Below are 18,921 nucleotides of genomic sequence, written 5' to 3'. Positions count from 1 at the left end.
GTGCTTAGAATAGTGCTAGAAAAATAGTAAGTGATCAATAAGTATTTTGGTATTAAGTAATTGAAAGAAAATCCAAATCTACCTTTCTATGTACCATTTAATTTATTTTCTTCTATTTCTTTTTTTCTTATACATCTTTATTGGAGTATAATTGCTTCACAGTGCTGTGTTAATTTCTGTTGTACAACAAAGTGAATCAGCTATACATATACATATATCCCCATATCCCCTCCCTCTTGAGCCTTCCCCTCGACCCTCCCTATCTCACCCCTCTAGGTCATGGCAAAGCACCGAGCTGATCTCCCTGTGCTATGCAGCTGCTTCCCACTAGTTATCTATTTTACATTTGGTAGTGTATATATGTCGTTGCTTCTCTCACTTTGTCCCAGCTTCCCCCTCCCCCCCACCGTGTGCTCAAGTCCATTCTCTACGTCTGCGTCTCCATTCCTGCCCTGCCACTAGGTTCATCAGTACCATTTTTTTTAGATTCCATATATATGCATTAGCATACGGTATTTGTTTTTCTCTTTCTGACTTACTTCACTCTGTATGACAGACTCTAGGTCCATCCACCTCACTGCAGATAACTCAATCCTTCTATTTCAAAACTAAATATAAGAAAGTAGTTGATATTTACTATCCCTTCTTCCTCATATCCAAACACATGTAAGCCCACCTAAAGCAATTTATGTGCACCATTAAAATAAAACTTTTCTAGATGTCACTGTGTAACAGCCAATTCCAGAGCTGCCTTTTCTCTGATCTTCCAAACTGACCTCCTCATGGCAGATGACTCTTTGAAGTTCCCTTTGTTCTTGAAACTCATCTCAGAATTTTATAATGAGATATGACCTCTATTTCTCTCCTTCCCCTCCCTGGTTATAACCCCAGATTCTCCTGAGAATCTATTTAATAACTAGTTTAAAAGCATGGATTCTGGAATCTGAGTGCCTGGTTCAAATTCTGGCTCCCTTAATTACAAGATCTTCTGAGCATGCTCCTAAACGTCTCTAGCCACTACAAACCATTACAGCCGCTGTAAAATGAGGGAAATAATTTTACCTACTTCATATAAAATAGGGTAAAACATACAGATTCCTTAAAAACTCAATATGTATTGATTATTATGAGATACTAAAGATCCACGCCTAAATGTATTTCATTTCTAGATCCCACAGCTGGACAATTAGTCATGTTCCATTCCACTCTCTCTCTCTCTCGTCTTCTCATCCAGTTGGTTACAAAATACTACCTAAATCTGCTCAAAATGCTGTTCTCCAAATCTAGCTCTCCACATCTAGTCCTTGTCTAGAGTTTTGCAGATGTGGTCATGGTTTGGGGGCACTGGGTTAGATGTTGGTAAAGAATAGAAGCTAATTTAACACTGTGTCAAATTACAGTTGTCGTTCTAAACTTATTTCATTTTGTTTTCAAGCGGTCATGTAAAGTAGGTATTATTTTCTTCCCCCACTCAATAGAAGAAGCAGCTAGAGTTCAGATGAGCTAGCTACCTTTACCCAGGTAACACAGTTAACAAGTACAATAAGTGCCAGAGCTGGAATTTCCCATTAACATCAAGTTATGCCTTCTTTGTTTCGTAAGCACTCCAGCAATTGAAACTCCTAAGGAAGGGAAAAGGTGGTGGTATGGGGGGGTGGGGAACTCTTCAAGGATATTTCTTCGGGAAAACTGAAGTTATAAATATGCCTTTTCAGATACAGGTACTGGCATCTATCAAACTTGATGATGTCTCAAGAAGACTCTGGAGCTGTATCAGATAATGAGATTGCAAACATCTCTGAGTTAAATTCGGCTTTCTCTAAAAATAGTTCACTGCACACTAGCTTTTGAAAGCTTCTGGTCCTTATAAATTATGATACACAGTGACTTCAACTGATGCTTTTACTAAGTTTAATCAAGAAAATTCTTCAAAACAGGCTATCCTTTATGCAGTAGTAGGCACTAATGACTGGAATGCATAGGTGTATTTAACCTGGTATAGACAATGAGGTATTGGCATCTATCTGCTGTATTTCTAGAGCTATAAAGCAAGCAAACAAGAAGCAATTGGAACAGTTTATTCCTCGTATAACTGAGTAAAATAAGATCAAATCCTAAAATGTAGACCTTGCCCACTCTAAGATGATATAACCCAATCTAAGAATTGACCACAAAGCCCTTATATGTGCTTTTAATATAAATTGTGGCCCTACTTCATAAAATAACGTTTCATGTTATTACTTCATGATTAGACTACTGAAGTTTATTTCTCAAGTAATTTTTTTAATAGTTAAAATGAGCTATTTTCAGGCTCTTCACTATGCAAAGCAGGAGAAATATAAAGACTCCTTTTGATCTAGTGTCTGGTATTAATTTAAATTGAATATTCACTATTTGAATTTATTGCAGCAGATGTCCTCAGCTACCCAATTATTTTAGCACAATTTGGCACATATATAATTTTAAAAGATCTTGTATCTAGGCGAAGTATTTAATTTCCCAGCAAATTAATCCCTTTGGAACATTACACTGGATGCCATGGTGATTAAAAAAAGACTCTTTCATAACAGCAAGTTGCTCCAGTAAATACCCAGTACTCTGCACAAATGGAAGATCTGCATTTATTTCCTCTGTTATATATGGTGCAGGTTTCCTTGTTACTAATTACGTGCTCTTTCTCAGCTCAGACATTTTTAATAACAACATGCACTATGCCCTCTCCTCTCTAATTCTGGGGTTTTCTGTTCCCCTGTTTAAAGGAGAAGACATGATTTTCTTGACCCCAAAAGGACAATGAATGTGGACTGACCCAGAATTCTTTAGCAATGTGGTCTGGAATAGGAACGATCAAAGAACTTTCTCTTTAAAATTTTGCTTAGCTAAATGGCATATACCACAATATGCATTTTCAATGATTATTTAATATGAGTTAACGTCTCCCAGTTACTGTTGCTGTGTAACAAATCATCCTAAAGCTTCTTGGAGTAAGGCAACCATTTTATTATGTGCACAGATTCTGTGGATTAGATATTTGAATAGAGCAGAGTAGGGGTGGTTTGACTCTGGTCCATGATGTCTGGGCCCTCAGCTGGCAAGACTCAAAGACTAGGGATGACTTAATGGCTGAGAACTATAATCATCTGGAAGCTCCTTCACATGCATGTCTGGCACATAGGCTGGTATTACTAAAAGTCTGGGGGCTCAGCTGGTGATGTTGACTGAAACATTTATATACAGTCTTCCTTAATGGTTTTGGTTTCTCATAGCGTGGTGGCTACTTTCTGAGGGGAAGCATCCCAGAAGAGGGCATACAGAGAACAAGCATTCCAAGAGAACCAGGTGAAAGAGAACCAGGTGACAGCTAATCTAACCTCAGAATTCACATGGCATCATTCCTTCTGAATAATAAGCAAATCACTAAGGTCAACCTAGATTCAAGGAGGAAAGACACAGACCCAACCAGTTAATAAGAAAAGTTCGGAACTTCCCTGGTGGCTCAGTGGTTAAGAATCCACCTCCCAATGCAGGGGATGAGGGTTCAATCCCTGGTCAGGGAACTAGATCCCACATGCATGCCACAACTAAGAGTTCGCATGCCACACCTAAGGAGAACACATGCCGCAACTAAAGGAGCCGGTGAGCTGCAACTAAGGAGCCCACCAGCCACAGCTAAGGAGCACATGTGCCACAACTAAAGGAGATAGTGAGCTGCAACTAAGGAGACCGCCTGCTGGAACTAAGGAGCCCGCCTGCTGCAACTAATGAGCTCACCTGCCACAACTAAGACCTGGCATAACAAGAAAGAAAGAGAGAGAGAGAGAAAGAGAGAGAGAAAGAGAGAGAGAAGGAAAGAAGGAAAGAAAAGTTCAATTCATGGACATATTTTAAAACCACTGCAAACAGATAAGCATAGGAAGGAAGGAAGGAAGGAAGGAAGGAAGGAAGTAAGGAAGGAAGGAAGGAAGCTATTTTGTAAATGCTCAAGATTGTTGTAGGCTATATATACCATTATGCATCTCTCAGCTGTTAGGAGATGCATTGAAGTTTAAGTACAGTGGGTGACAAAATATTCGCCATATATGTTGAAGCTCAACTTTGAATTCTGGTTGGGAATTCTTGATTACATGTCATAAATTTCTTTATGATATGCACGGTTGTAGTGACCTTAGTTTTCTAATGGTTAGTTACAGAAGTAGAGTTCTTTAATTGCTACAAGGCAGTAGCAAGATTAAAATAATAAAAAAAAAAATAAGAGAGAGGCATATAAATAGGTATTATTGACAAACATCTCCTAGTCATCTGTTTTAGTTTGGGTTCCCCCAAAATTAGGTATCAAGGAAAGGCCTTGGGTGCATGTAGTTTATTTGGGAGGTGATCTGAGGAAGCATAAGTAAGAAAGGGAGGAAAGTGAGAAAAACCACCAGAATATGTTAATGGGTAGGTAATTGCTGTGGGCAATCAGGGCTCAATTTGCTGAGAACCACTTTAGAAACCACAAGAAACATGCCTCAGAATCACCTCTCTCTAGGTGATAAAAGGTTGGAACATTTAACCATGTACAACGGTACCCGTTGTTTGAGGGCTGGGACCAGACGTATTAGGGACTCCACACTTGCCCATTGCTCTTGTTTGCAGAAAGCATTATCTCCTGCCGCCAAGAAAACCCTTAGAGAAGAAGCGACACTCAAGCCCTTGAGGTAGGGAGCTGTCAGAGCGTGTGGGAATCATACACCACAGCTGCCAGTGGACTCATGTGTGGGTCAAGGGAACATGGGATGGGGTATCAACATCCCCTCCATCTTATTTTTTTCTTTGATAATTATTATTTTATAAATGTATTGCATGCACATAGTTCAAGGAGCAGCTGCTTGTTCTACCTTCTTCCTGTCCTCACACCTCATGCCTCTAGGGTCAATCCTTTCCAATTCTTAGCATTCTCTTCATCTATTTACCACCATTTTTCTAAATAATATGCGTATTGTGATTTATCTTGATTTGTCAGTTTAGTAACTTGTGTCTTGCTTTCCTATTCTGGGAATTGAGAATTTAATATTTTATACCATTCTACCTCCCTCCAATTTTCTTCCCTTCATGTTTCCAAATAATCATATCACAATTCAGGGGTAACTCAATATCCATATTATTTTGACATTACAAAGGTTTTCCAATACTAAGACAAATAGTGGTTAATGATAATAGATCCTTGCTTGTAAAACTTGATTTTCCTGAAGAAAAAGTATTTTCATTTTTATTTGCTTTGTTTTTTTATGTACCTATTGTTAATTCTTCCCAAATGTTCTACAAGTTCCACAAAATGTATTTCAGCAATATTGTTTACACAGTTTAATGCAACATTTCTATTTTCTTTTTGGATTTTTCTTTATTGGTGACCCCCACCCACTTTGATCTTGACTAGTATACTGCACAACAATCATTCTGAGATTTCCCTTTGCCTTCATTCTAGAACTTCTCTTTGCTTTCCATCTGAGTTAGATCTCTTGTTTCCTGCCTTCTGGAACTTGTTTTTTCCCTCTTTCTTGGTGTGTTGTCTTCCTTTAGTAGATTACATCCCCCAGTATTTTCCTGAGAGTTTCCATAAGTGGTACATTTTTTTGAGGGTAATTTGTTTCTAGAAGTGGGAAAATGTCTTTATTTTTCTAACACATTTCTTTGCCAGTTTAAATCATTATAACATTCTAGCCTGGATATCAATTTTTTTCAGAATTTTGAAGTCATGCCCAAAGTTGTCTTCTAGCTTCCAGATGTTAGTGTTGGGAATTTCTGTGTCATGATAATCTCTAACACTTGTAAGCAACCAGTTCTGTGTTGTTGCCCTCTGCTTATTTTTGTTTTTCTTCCTGAAAGCTTTTATGGTTTTTCATTTATCCTTTGCATTAAATTATTTTGTAATGGTGGTAATGGTGGTGTAATGGTGGTGACCTTTAGTATTCTCTCTTCTGGGCTCAATGGGTCCATTAATATTGATATTTATGCCTCTAATTTCTGAGAAATATGACATTTGTCTCTGCCATTTGTTTCTTATATTTGCTGGTGGTTTTCTCCTCTGCACTTTCTTTCTGTAACTTTTACAAATCAGATATGACCAGTCTAGTTTGATCCTTTGATATTCTTACCTGTTCTCTCCAACTTTCCACCTCTTTGACTTTTTTCCTACTTAAGGGAGAGTTTACTGACTTTATTTTATTGAATTTCTATTTTGGTGTTGATATTTTTAGTATCTAAGACAACTTTTTTCTTCATATGCTTCTTCATATGCGTTCTTTTCCAGTTCCATATACAATACACAGTATCTCCAATGAGTGTTATTTAATCAATATTTTCCCTTACTTCTCTGAATATATATATATATTTTTAAATTTTTTCTTGTCCAGTTTTGTTGAGATATGACACACAACCCTGTATACATTTAAGGTGTACAGCATAATGATTTGACTTACATCCATCATGAAATGATTATCACAGTAAGTTTAGTGAAGATCCATCATCTCACAAAATAAAAGAAAAAGAAAAAAATTTTTTTCCTTGTTATGAGAGCTCTTAGGATTTACTCCCTTAACTTTTATATGTAACATGCAGCAGTGTTAATTATATTAATCATGTTGTACACTACACCCCTAATACTTATTTATCTTAACTGGAAGTTTGTACCTTTTAACTGCTTTCATCCAATTCTCCCTCTCCCTACCCCTCCTCTGATAACCACAACTCTAATCTCCTTTTCTATGAGTTTGTTTGTGTGTTTATTTTTGAAGTATAATTGACCTACATCACTATGTTAGTTCTTCGTGCACAACATAGTGATTTGATATTTTTTAAATTGAGGTGTAGTTGATTTACTTGATAATTCTATATATTACAAAATAATCACCTCCCTTTGAATATATTAACTCTATTTTTGAAGTTTCTTATCTTGCCTGCATGTTCTTGTTTCCTACAACATCATTTTTATCTACTTTCAGTTTTTCTCTCTCGTGTTTGAAGCTTTCCTCAAATATTTGTATCTTTGACTGTCTATTCATATTAAGAAAGAGGCATTAATTGCATACCTTAATTGCATCAACAAAATTAGCCGTTTCACTAAAAGATGACCAGAGACTAGTGAGAGAACAGAGGAGTAGTATTGCACTCCACAACTGCTAAATGGCACCAAAAATTTTCTCCATTAAGGATTTGTTATTAAACTACCAGAGATCCTTGAACTCTTTGATATTTAATACAAAAGTTTAGATTTTACTACATATTTTGTTTACCAGGGGATGGTCCATAGGATTAATCAGTTCTTAAAAGGTATCATCATCTCAAAAGATTAACTAGCCTTGAGTTATAAGATGGTAGAGATTTAGCTCACTTGATGAAATGGCAATTATCTTTACATGAGTAACAATGTTGTAGAGTGTACTAGAAATGACAATCAGTGGATTAGTTCTAATAATGAGGCAGAGAAAAACTTGGTTTAACATTCTTTAAAATATTCATTAGATACTCTGGCACTTCTACTTCTGTCCAAGATGGAGTCACAATCTGAATTTAGTCTTTTACAAGAAAAAACTCAAAATCCAAAACCAAACAAACAAAAAATAATGGTTTTGAAGGCATTGGACACAAGGCAAGAAAGCACAGTGATCCCTGAGAAGTGGGAAACAAATGAGGTGAGCTCTGTGGTTATCCCAGGTTACTGCCTTGAGAAAGTGTCCAAGCCATGTACAGGGAGGGGAAGCCAAGTGGAGCCTGCTAGACTCCCTGAATTGTGAAGATGAAGCCAGGAGTCCAGGGAGAACAAGGTGGCTGGAGTTTGTAGGGCAGACTAATGGAGAGGAAAGGGCTGCACAGAGAGAGAATCCAGGAGATCTGTACAGGGTCCCTCTCAAGTGTTCCTTAGAGTACTGATCAGTACTTAAAAGTGAGAAAACTACCCAAGGCCATGGAGAAAACCATCTATAATGATTAGAGAAAACAGTGCTCAGATCTCTTATAGGCTTAGGCACAGTGCCTGTTCCCACCAGCCAAGCTGGGGAAATTCATAGTTCATAGGACAAATGTAGATTACTCAGAGGATTTTGCTTCATTAGTGGGGAAAACTAGCCCTAGTCTAAATGCTGCTCTGATCTGGCCTAGCAAAGCTTACCTTTTGAGAGGAGGAAAGCTTAGATTGGGAGAAAGCACAAAGGAATTTCTCTTTTTTTAATTTTTATTTTATACTGGAGTATAGTTGATACAAAGGAATTTCTGATATGCTCAGTAACATTCCATTTATTGACCTGGGATATAGTTCTTATAAGGGTTGGGATGTCATCAAGCTGAATATTTTTTAAAGCTGAAAGTTAATGAGCTAAACATCTATTTTTAGAAGTTAATGAGCTAAACATCTATTTTTAGAAGTTAAATAAATGAGAACAAAACAAACCCAAAGAAAAGTGCAAGAAGGAAATTTTTAAAAGATAATTAATGGTAGAGAAAGCACACATAAAACAGATGAACAAAGCCAAAAGTTGGTTCTTAGCAAAGACTCATGAAATTTACAAACTAATAGTGAGATTGACCAATTGAGAGAGAGAGAGAGAGAGAGAGCACGCACATTAACTGGTGCCAGGAATGCAAAAGAGTGTGTAACTACAGCTGATGAAAACACTAAAAATGATTTTAAAAATGATATTTGATCAACTCAGTGACTTTTAATTTGAAAATTAAAATGAAAAAAATCTGAAAAAATATAAATTAACAAGTTGAATGATTTAAATTTCCCATGCTCCAAATAATTTCCAACTTCTAATTAATGCAAGATTTTAGATTTAGATCCAATTAGATGCGTGAAGAAGAAGGAAAAAAGGTTCGTTTAATTAAAAGTATTTTTAAAATTGTAATCACAAATGGCCTGCAAACATTTCACCAGGAAGTAAAGAATCTTTGAGATCATGGAAAAAATGGTGTGGTAGGTGACTTCTAAAATGGCCCCTACCTCCTGGTGTACACTCCCTGTGTAATCCTTTCCCCTTGTGTGGGCTGTACCTAGCAACTTGCTTCTAACAATAAAATATGGCACAAGTGATGGGATGTCACTTCCAAGATTAGGTTACAAAAGACTGGCTTCTGTCTTGCTTCACTCTCTCTTGCTCTGATGTAGCCAGCTACCATGCTGTGAGCTGCCTGATGGAGAGGTCCACAGGCAAGGAACTGAGGGAGGTCAGTGACCAACAGCCAGAGAGGAAGTGATCCTTAACAGCCTTGTGAGCAAGCTTGGAAACAGATCTTTCCCTGTTTGAGCCTTGAGATGATTACAGCCCTAGCTGACACTTCGCAGCCTGCGAGAACCCCTGAGCTGACTCATCCGCTAAGCTGTGCCTAGATTCCTGATCCACAGGAACTGTGAGATCATAAATGTTCTAAGACACTAAGTGTTGGGGTAATTTTTTATGCACTAACAGATAACAAATTTAGAAAGAGAGACCTAAAACTTGTTGGAGGTGACATCTCTGAGTGGAATAAGGCACAGAGGGAAGACATTGGTGAAATTAGGAGGCAACGTGGAGAGCTTCCCACTGAGGCTTCAAAGATTTCTGAGAGCTCCCATTCCACTAGTTGTGGGCATCTGCCATAAACTGTTGTCACTAGGTTCCTATGCATTATAAAATACCAATGTCAAAACCAATTTTCTCAAGTTCTGCTATAAAACCACTCTATGGAAACCAGTAACAGAAGCAGCAGCTGACATGGCAACCTGGCATGTAGCAATCAGAAATTGTTGTCTCGTTTTCAGCAAGTTCCACCATGTAGCACAAGAGACAGCAGTTAGTGTCCTATCCTTCCAAAAATGCCTATGGCTGTTAATGAAAACAAAATCATCCCTGTTTTCTGGCTGAAAAGACAGAATCTCCAAATTTATACATGTAGAGGTAAAGTCATCTAACACACACACACACACTTATTTGATACCTATATGTATGGTGTGTTGCTTGGATGTGTGTGTATATTCATTTGTTTGTGTAAATATGGAGAAATAAGTGAAGGACATTTACCAGACTGCAAGTATTGATTCCACAGTAAAGAGGAAGGGAGAGAGAGACTCTTAAATCTTCCCATTTATAATCTCCTCATATAATGAATACCAGTGTTTTTATTGTGCAAAATAATAAAGATATGTTTAAGTGTAAATAAAGATAAAATTACTGTGACTGCATTTTTTGGAAGCTTTTGCTCATACTCGATTTTGACATGAACTGTAAATAATCTAACTCTTTACACACTCAACATAGACAGGTAGTAGGAAAGAAATGCAGCAGACTTAGGGAGAGCCCACACTCAGGGTAGGTATCCAAAGGAGAGTAGTCTCCTTCTGCAGCATCGTGGACCAGCTTTATTTTATTTGAAATATCTAAAGTCATCTTCCCTTAAACCATGTCTTCCCAAAAATTTACTAGAGGAGTCAATGAACAGAATGGTAATGAAGCTGATGCAGCGTATTCTCATTTTATTTAAATTTCTTCACTGAGGTAAGAGGCTAATTCAACTTTTTGTTTCTACTTCCTGGTTTTTTGTTAGGGGTGTGTCCTGTGGCATTAAATAAAAAGCGACACAACTGAAGAATTAGAAGTTGCAGGGACTTCCCTGGCGGTCCAGTGGTTAAGACTCCGCACTTCCAAAGCAGGGGGCGTGGGTTTGATCCCTGGTCAGGGAACTAAGATCCCACATGCTTGCGTGGAGGGGCTAAAAAAAAAAAAAGAAAAAAAGGTTGCCCTGGGCATTGAGTTCTAATAATAGCATAAAACAGCCTGAAAGGAGATATAGGCAATGGACACCAGAGTGCTAATTATGGTGTTTTACTCAATTTTAAGTAACTTTAATGTAATATAATGAAACCCAAGTAAGAGCTCTAAAATCCTGCATGTTTTTCTTAAACATTTTGATCCTAGAGGTGGGTTTCTTTTTCTTTAATGTTTTCATTTTATTTTGTTTTTCCTACTACTAAGCAATTTAAATGGTTGTTTTATTCAGAAACAGACTCACAGACATAGAAAACAAACTTATGGTTACCAAAGGGGAAAGGGGTGGGGAGGGATAAATTAGGAGTTTGGAATTAACAGATACACACTGCTATATATAAAATAGATAAGCAACAAGGACCTACTGTAGAGCACAGGGAACTATGTTCAATATCTTGTAATAACCTATAACAGAAAAGAATGTGAAAAAGAATATATGTGTGTGTATATATATATATATATATATATATATATATATATATATATATATATCTGAATCACTTTGCTGTATACCAGAAACTAATACAACATTGTAAATCAACTATACTTCAATAAAAAAATTTAAAATTTAAATGGTTGTTTTTAAATAAACTTTATCATTTAGCATTGGGCTGGCCAAAAAGTTCATTCAGGTTTTTCCTTATGATGTTCCAAGCTTTTTGGCCAACCCAATAATTATTTTCAAAAAACTATGATTTATTTACTAAGAAAACATATCTTATGGTGTCTTACGTGTCCAGAGTGTCTTAAGAATTTTCTTAATGATCATCTAGAGCGAAAGTCTATTTTTATATCATCTCATGATATTTCTGAGAGCTCTTTCAGTAAACAAGTAATATGTTTAAAAGCCCTGACAAGATTTCTATGGTTTTAGAAATATTTGGATTTTTCACTTAAACTTTGGTCTCAATAACTACAGTTCAATAGTGTAACTATTATCTATTGCTATATAAGACATCCCCCAAACTTAGTGGTTTAAAACAACAAACATTTACTAGGTCACAGTTTCTGAAATTCAAGAATTTAGGAGTGAGTTAGCTGTGTGGTTCCGGCTCAGGTTGCAATCAAGATGTTGACTAAAGCTTCAGTTACTTAAGCCTTGACTGGGGCTGGAAGATCTGCTTCCAAGCTCACTCACATGGCTGTTGTCAGGAGGCCTGTTTTTCAAAATGTGAGCCTCTCCATAGGATTGCTCATGATATGGCACCTACTTTCCTTCTAGAGCAAGTAATTCCAGAAGGAGAGAGAGACAGAATGAGCAAGCAGGCAGCCACAGGGCCTTCTAGGACCTGTAGATTCCAAAGGCACACAATGTCACTTCCGTTTTATTCTGTTACAGACCAACCCTGAAACAATGTGGAAGGGAACTACACAAGAGGTGAAAATCAGGAGGTGGGGGCCATGGGGACCATCTTAGAGGCCAATGACCACAGATAGCACATGAGTCAAGGCTTGATCAGACACACAGAACCGTGAGGAGTGACATAGAATAAGGGATCTATTCTGGTCTTACATATTATGCTATTGTGGAAGCTGGTTGAACACTCTATACAAGGCTCATGCTTCTGCACCTGGTTTTGTGCCTGAAGTCAGCAGGGCCAACAGTCAAGAAGGAAAGATGGACTTGAAGTGAGAGACAACAAAGGTAAACTGAAATTCACAAGGACACTTGGGCAAACTGACACCTGTGAGGACAAACTAGAGAAAATGAAGACAAACCAGAATCCTGCTCCTGTCTTTTATTAGCTCCATCTTTAACAATGTGGGTGGCTGCAGGATCAGCTGTGCCCCTTCACCATAGAACTGCTCCAAACCCTAGCTCAGAATTCAGAAGAGAGGGACGTGGCAGTTCAAAGAGGCGCATGCCTGGCTGCCCACCCACACCACCACGGTAAGCTGGTACAACAGTGACAACCTCTACAGGAGGCCCTGTCTTTTATCCGCCCTTAGAGCATAGAAATGTCTGCACCTTCACTTCTGCCTTCTAAATAGCGCACACATTCTCACCGAAGCCAACAGCAGCCTGGAAATAAATAGCGAAGGGAATTCACAGAACACATTTCCAATTAACCTCTGTTAATACACAGCCATTATAGATGGGAAAAAAATAAAGTAAAATATAAAGGGACCGGAACAAGAACATAGATATTTTTCTTGAGCATATTTTTAAAAGAGCCTTCTCAATAAATGTTTACGAAAATATCTAGAGTTGATAACACTGTACTTAGAGAATAACTGAAATTTCGCCCGACCTCCCACCAAGGGGGACAGCACCCCCTGCCAGCTGTCCCCCTGGGGGTGCACGAATGCACTCCCATTGATTCAGTCTGTCTTCTTAAATGTGGTGACCCTAATTAAAACAGTCATCCTTAATGCGTGTCAGGAGACTGAAGAAGGCAGATTGATTTAATGGGGGTCAGGAAACCTAAGCCAGTTGATTGATTTAATCAGGGTCAGGAAACCTAAGGTGTTTGGTTGGTTTAATGAATGTCAGGAGATTTAAGAAGGACGATTGATTTATCGGGGGTCACGATAGTTAAGGGAGCTGATTTAATCAATGGGAGTCACGTGATACAAGGGGTCTGACTGAATCATTGGTAGTCCCACAATTTAAGGGGTCTGTTTGTATAAAAGGAAATCACGTGATTTAAGGGGGTTTATTGTTTTAAAGGCGGTCAGGAGATTAAGAAAGCCAATTGATAGAACGGGGTTCAGGAGAATTAAGAAGGCAGATCGATTTAATGGGGGTCAGGATATTTAACGGGGCTGATTTAGTCAGTGGGAGTCAGGTGATACAAAGGTGCTGATCGAATAAATGGGAGTCACCTGATTTATGGGGACTGATTTAACAGTAGGAGTAACGTGATCCAAGCGGCTGATTGAATCAGCCCGAGCAACCCCCAAGGCGGACAGCACCTACGTACGCAACTGTGTATATAATATGTGTACACAAAGGAACTTTGGCACACAACGTATATACACAGCTTTTGACAGTCTATGTGTTCACAAAGGAACTTTGTGTACACAATGCATAAAGACATAGCAAAGTTATGTGTTTTATTCTCTAAAAATATTAAAACATAATCATTTAAAATCCATATTAACGTTTCAATTAATCCAAATACTTCAGAAATATTTCCTGACATACCCAGTCATAACAGTAGCTAAATAAAAGACTAATCCATCTCACCCACTATTTGTTAAAATTTTTAAAAACATATAATAACCACTGTTGGTGTATGTATTTAAATATAGAAAATAAATCTTATTGACACAAACTGAATTATAATACTGACCATCTATTTGAGGAAGTAGGGCAGGGCGCGTTTTCTTTTCAACTTCAATTACTTTAAAAATATTCCATGGTGTTCTGTGTTATTTTAAACTTTATTTTTTATATTTTTTAAATAATGAAAAAGGAATATTGGAATTCATTTGTGAAGAAGACTTTAAAGTCTCTTTCTATAAAGTCTTCTACTATACTGTACAAAATCTAGTAGCAAAACAAGTACATGAATTATAAGTTTAAAGTGAAAAAATTTTAGAGCTAGGATTAAATAGGCCTTATTTAATTAGACCTTTTGTTTCTCTGCAATATCTACCCGGGAGGTAAGTGTTGTCCCATGTACTAGCCAAAGAAGTACATGATCCTGACTTTTGTCCATTCTAGATCTCCTTCTGACTGGATCATTCCAATACTTTTATATACTAAATTGGGTCAGTTTATAAATACTCTTCTCATTGAGAGGTGGGGTCAATTTCCCTTCCTCTTTCATCTGGACAAGCTTATAAATGCTTTGACAGAGTGCAGAAGATCTGATGCTGTGTGACTTCCAACACTAGATCATTAAGAAGCCAGCACCTTACAAAAAGTATGACTACCTTGAGGCCACCATGCTAGAGAGGTCACTTTAGGTGCTCTAGTCAACTACCTCAAAGATCTCAGCCGAAAAACAACAACAACTACCAACCTTGTGAATGAGCCCTTTTGGATGTCCAGCCCAGTTGAGACTTCAGTTGACAGCAGCCCCAGCTGACAGATGAGAATTCCCAAGTAAGACCCACTCAGGAAGTACTTCCACAATTCCTGACGAAGATTCCTGAGCAAAATAGAACAGTTGTTTTATTCCACTGCACTTTGAGGTAATTTATTACACAGCAATAAATAACCAGAACATAAACTCATTTAAAAGTCTAAGACAGGGCTTCCCTGGTGGTGCAGTGGTTGAGAATCTGCCTGCCAAGGCAGGGGACACGGGTTCGAACCCTGGTCTGGGAAGATCCCACATGCCGCGGAGCGGCTGGGCCCGTGAGCCACAACTACTGAGCCTATGCGTCTGGAGCTTGTGCTCCGCAACAAGAGAGGCCACGATAGTGAGGGGCCCGCGCACCGCGATGAAGAGTGGCCCCCGCTCGCCGCAACTAGAGAAAGCCCTCGCACAGAAACTAAGACCCAATGCAGCCAAAAATTAATTAATTAATTAATTAATTAATTTAAAAAAAAAAGTCTAAGACAAACACTTGGTAAAAATTTTCTCCTTTGGGACCTGCCTCTTCACAATCAATTGGAATGAAAAATCCCAATCTTTTCAAAGAGGTAAAACTGTCACTATTTGCAGATGACATGATACTCTATATAGAAAACCCTAAAGACTCCACACAAAACCACTAGAACTAATAAATGAATTCAGCAAGGTAGCAAGATACAAGATTAACATATAGAAATCTGTTGCATTTCTATACACTATCAGTGAAATATCAGAAAGAGAAAGTAACGACAAGGGATTAATCTCCAAAGTATACAAACAGCTCATGCAGCTCTATATCGAAAAACAAAAAATCCAATCAAAAAATGGGCAGATCTAAATAGACATTTCTCCAAAGAAGACATACAGATGGACAAAAAGCACATGAAAAGATGCTCAACATTGCTAATAATGAGAGAAATGTAAATCAAAACTACAATAAGGTATCACCTCACACTGGTCAGAATGACCATCATCAAAAAGTCTACAAACAACTAATGCCGAACAGGGTGTAGAGAAAAGGGAACCCTCCTACATTGTTGGTGGGAATATAAATTGGTACAGTCACTATGGAGAACAGTATGGAGGTTCCTTAAAAAACTAAAAATAGAACTACCATATGATCCAGCAATCCTACTCCTGGGCATATATCCAGAGAGAACCATACTTCAAAAAGATACATGCACCTCAATGTTCACTGAAGCACTATTTACAATAGCCAAGATATGGAAGCAACCTAAATGTCCATCGACAGAGGAATGGATAAAGAAGATGTAGAAAACAAACTTAAGGTTACCAGGGGGGAAAGGAGGTGGGAGGGATAAATTGGGAGATTGGGATTGACATATACACACTACTATATAAAAAATAGATAACTAATAAGGACCTATTGTATAGCACAGGGAACTCTACTCAATACTCTGTAATGACCTATATGGGAAAAGAATCTAAAAAAGAGTGAATATATGTATATGGATAACTGAATCACTTTGCTGTACACCTGAAACTAACACAACATTGTAAATCAACCATACACCAATATAAAATAAAAATTAAAACTAGAGGGGAAAAAAAGGACTGTCTTGGTCATGGCTGAATGGACTAAAAGTAGGCACTCGAACTCTGAAAAGACAATCTCCTTTCTTCTCAAACCTATGGTATTTTCTCCCTTTGAGAGATGGGTTAGACCAATTTATCTTCATCTCTCTCTTTCTTTCTGTAACTTATACTAGGGAACATGATGAAAATATAGAAAATATAGTTATCAGTAAGAACTGAAGCTGACGGGAGACTTGAAGAAAATAAATTCATTAGTAAAGAGTATAGTTTGCCTCAAGAATATGAAAACAACATAAGGACATGTCCTCAGAAAGCACAGACTTGAACCCTCATATGGACTGCACTGTGTCCCCTCAAGATTTAGTTAAGAAGTCCTAAACCCCAATGTGACTATCTTTGGAGATAGGGACTTTAAAGGGGCAATTAAGGTTAAATGAGGTCATATGCATGAGGATCTAATCCAATACAACTAATTTCCTTATAAAAGAGGAAGAGACACTAAGGATGCATGCACACAGAGAAAGAGGCCATGTGAACATACAACAGGAAGGTGGCCATCTGCAAGCCAAAGAGAGAGACCTAAGGAGAAAACGAATCTGTGACACCTTGATCTTGGACTTCCAGCCTCCAGAACAATAAGAAATCAATTTTTGTTGTTTAAATCATCCAGTCTGTGCTATTTTGTTATGGCAGCGCTAAACAGAATCCTGACTCATACAAATCCTAAAGTGGACATTGGTTAATTAAGATTTGCTCATGGATTACCTGATAGTTTGTGTTCTGCTATTAACTAACAGGATAATTTATGGGAAGTTATTTAATCTCTATAGGTCACAGCTTCCTTGTCTAGATGATGGGAGAACTCTAAGATATTCACCAATTTAAATTTAATGGGAATGATGACATTCCTAATTATGCCAACCCACTGAGGTTTCCCATTCTCTTGACAAATGCATTTAATAAATTGCATTACTCACTGTAAAGCAAAAAAAGAAAGAAAAGAAAGAAAAAAAGAAAGAGAAAAAGAAAAAAAACAATCCCATTTAAAATTGCATCAAAAAAAAAAAAAAACCTAGTAATAAACTTAACCAAGGAGGTGAAAGACTTATATGCTGAGAACTATAAAACATTGATAAAGGAAACTGAATGTGATTCAAAGAAATGGAATGATATCCCATGCTCTTAGATTGGAAGAATTAATATTGTTAAAACGGCCATATTACCCAAAGCAATCCACAGATTTAATGTGATCCCTATCAAAATACGCATAATATTTTTCACAAATAATACTATAAACAAATGACACTAAGATTTATATCAAACCACCAAAGACCCAGAATTGACAAGGCAATACTGAGGAAAAAGAACAAAGCTGGAGGCATAACCCTTCCAGACTTCAGACAATACTACAAAGCTACAGTAATCAAAGCACAAGTGGTATTGGCACAAGAACAGATATATAGATCAATGGAGCAGGATAGAGAGCCCAGAAATAAACTCCCACACCTACAGTCAATTAATCTATGACAAAGGAGGCAAGAATATACAATAGAGAAAAGGCAGTCTCTTCAACAAGTGGTGTTAGGAAAGCTGGACAGCTACATGTAAATCGGTGAAATTAGAACACTCCTTCGCACCATATACAAAAATAAACTCAAAATGGTTTAAAGATCTAAACATAAAATTTGACACCATAAAACCCTTAGAAGAGAACATAGGCTAAACATTCTTTGACATAGATCATAGCAATGTTTTCATAGATCAGTCTCCGAAGGCAAAAGAAATAAAAGCAAAAATAAACAAATGGAACCTAATCCAACTTATAAGCTTTTGCACAGCAAAGGAAACCATCAACAAAATGAAAAGACTACCTACAGAATGCGAGAAAATATTTGCAAACAATGCAATTGACAAGGGGTTAATATCCAAAATAAACAAACAGCTCATACAATTCAATATCGAAAAAACAACCCAATCAAAAAATGGGCAGAAGACCTAAATAGACATTTCTCCAAAGAAGACATACAGATGGCCAACAAGCACGTGAAAAGATGCTCAACGTTGCTAATTATTAGAGAAATGCAAATCAAAACTACAATGAGGTATCACCTCACACCAGTCAGAATGGCCTTCATCAAACAATCTACAAACAATAAATGCTGGAGAGGGTGTGGAGAAAAGGGAACCCTCCTATACTTTTGGTGGGAATGTAAATTGTTACAGTCACTATGGAAAACAGTCTGAAGATTCTTTGAAAAACAAAAAATTGAGCTACCACATGATCTAGCAGTCTCACTCCTGGGCATATATCCGGAAAAGATGAAAACTCTAATTCGAAAAGATACATACACTCCAATGTTCATAGCGGCACTATTTACAATATCCAAAACATGGAAACAACCTGAGTGCCCATCAATAAATGATTGGATTAAGAAGATGTGCTATATACATAACAATGGACTATTAATCAGCCATGTAAAAGAATGAAATTTGACATTTGCAGCAATGTGGATGGACCTAGAGAATATCATACTAAGTAAAGCAAGTCAGACAGAGAA

Source organism: Eschrichtius robustus, chromosome X, assembly GCF_028021215.1.
Source record: "Eschrichtius robustus isolate mEscRob2 chromosome X, mEscRob2.pri, whole genome shotgun sequence".
NCBI lineage: Eukaryota > Metazoa > Chordata > Mammalia > Artiodactyla > Eschrichtiidae > Eschrichtius > Eschrichtius robustus.
This window is presented reverse-complemented; position numbering follows the sequence as displayed.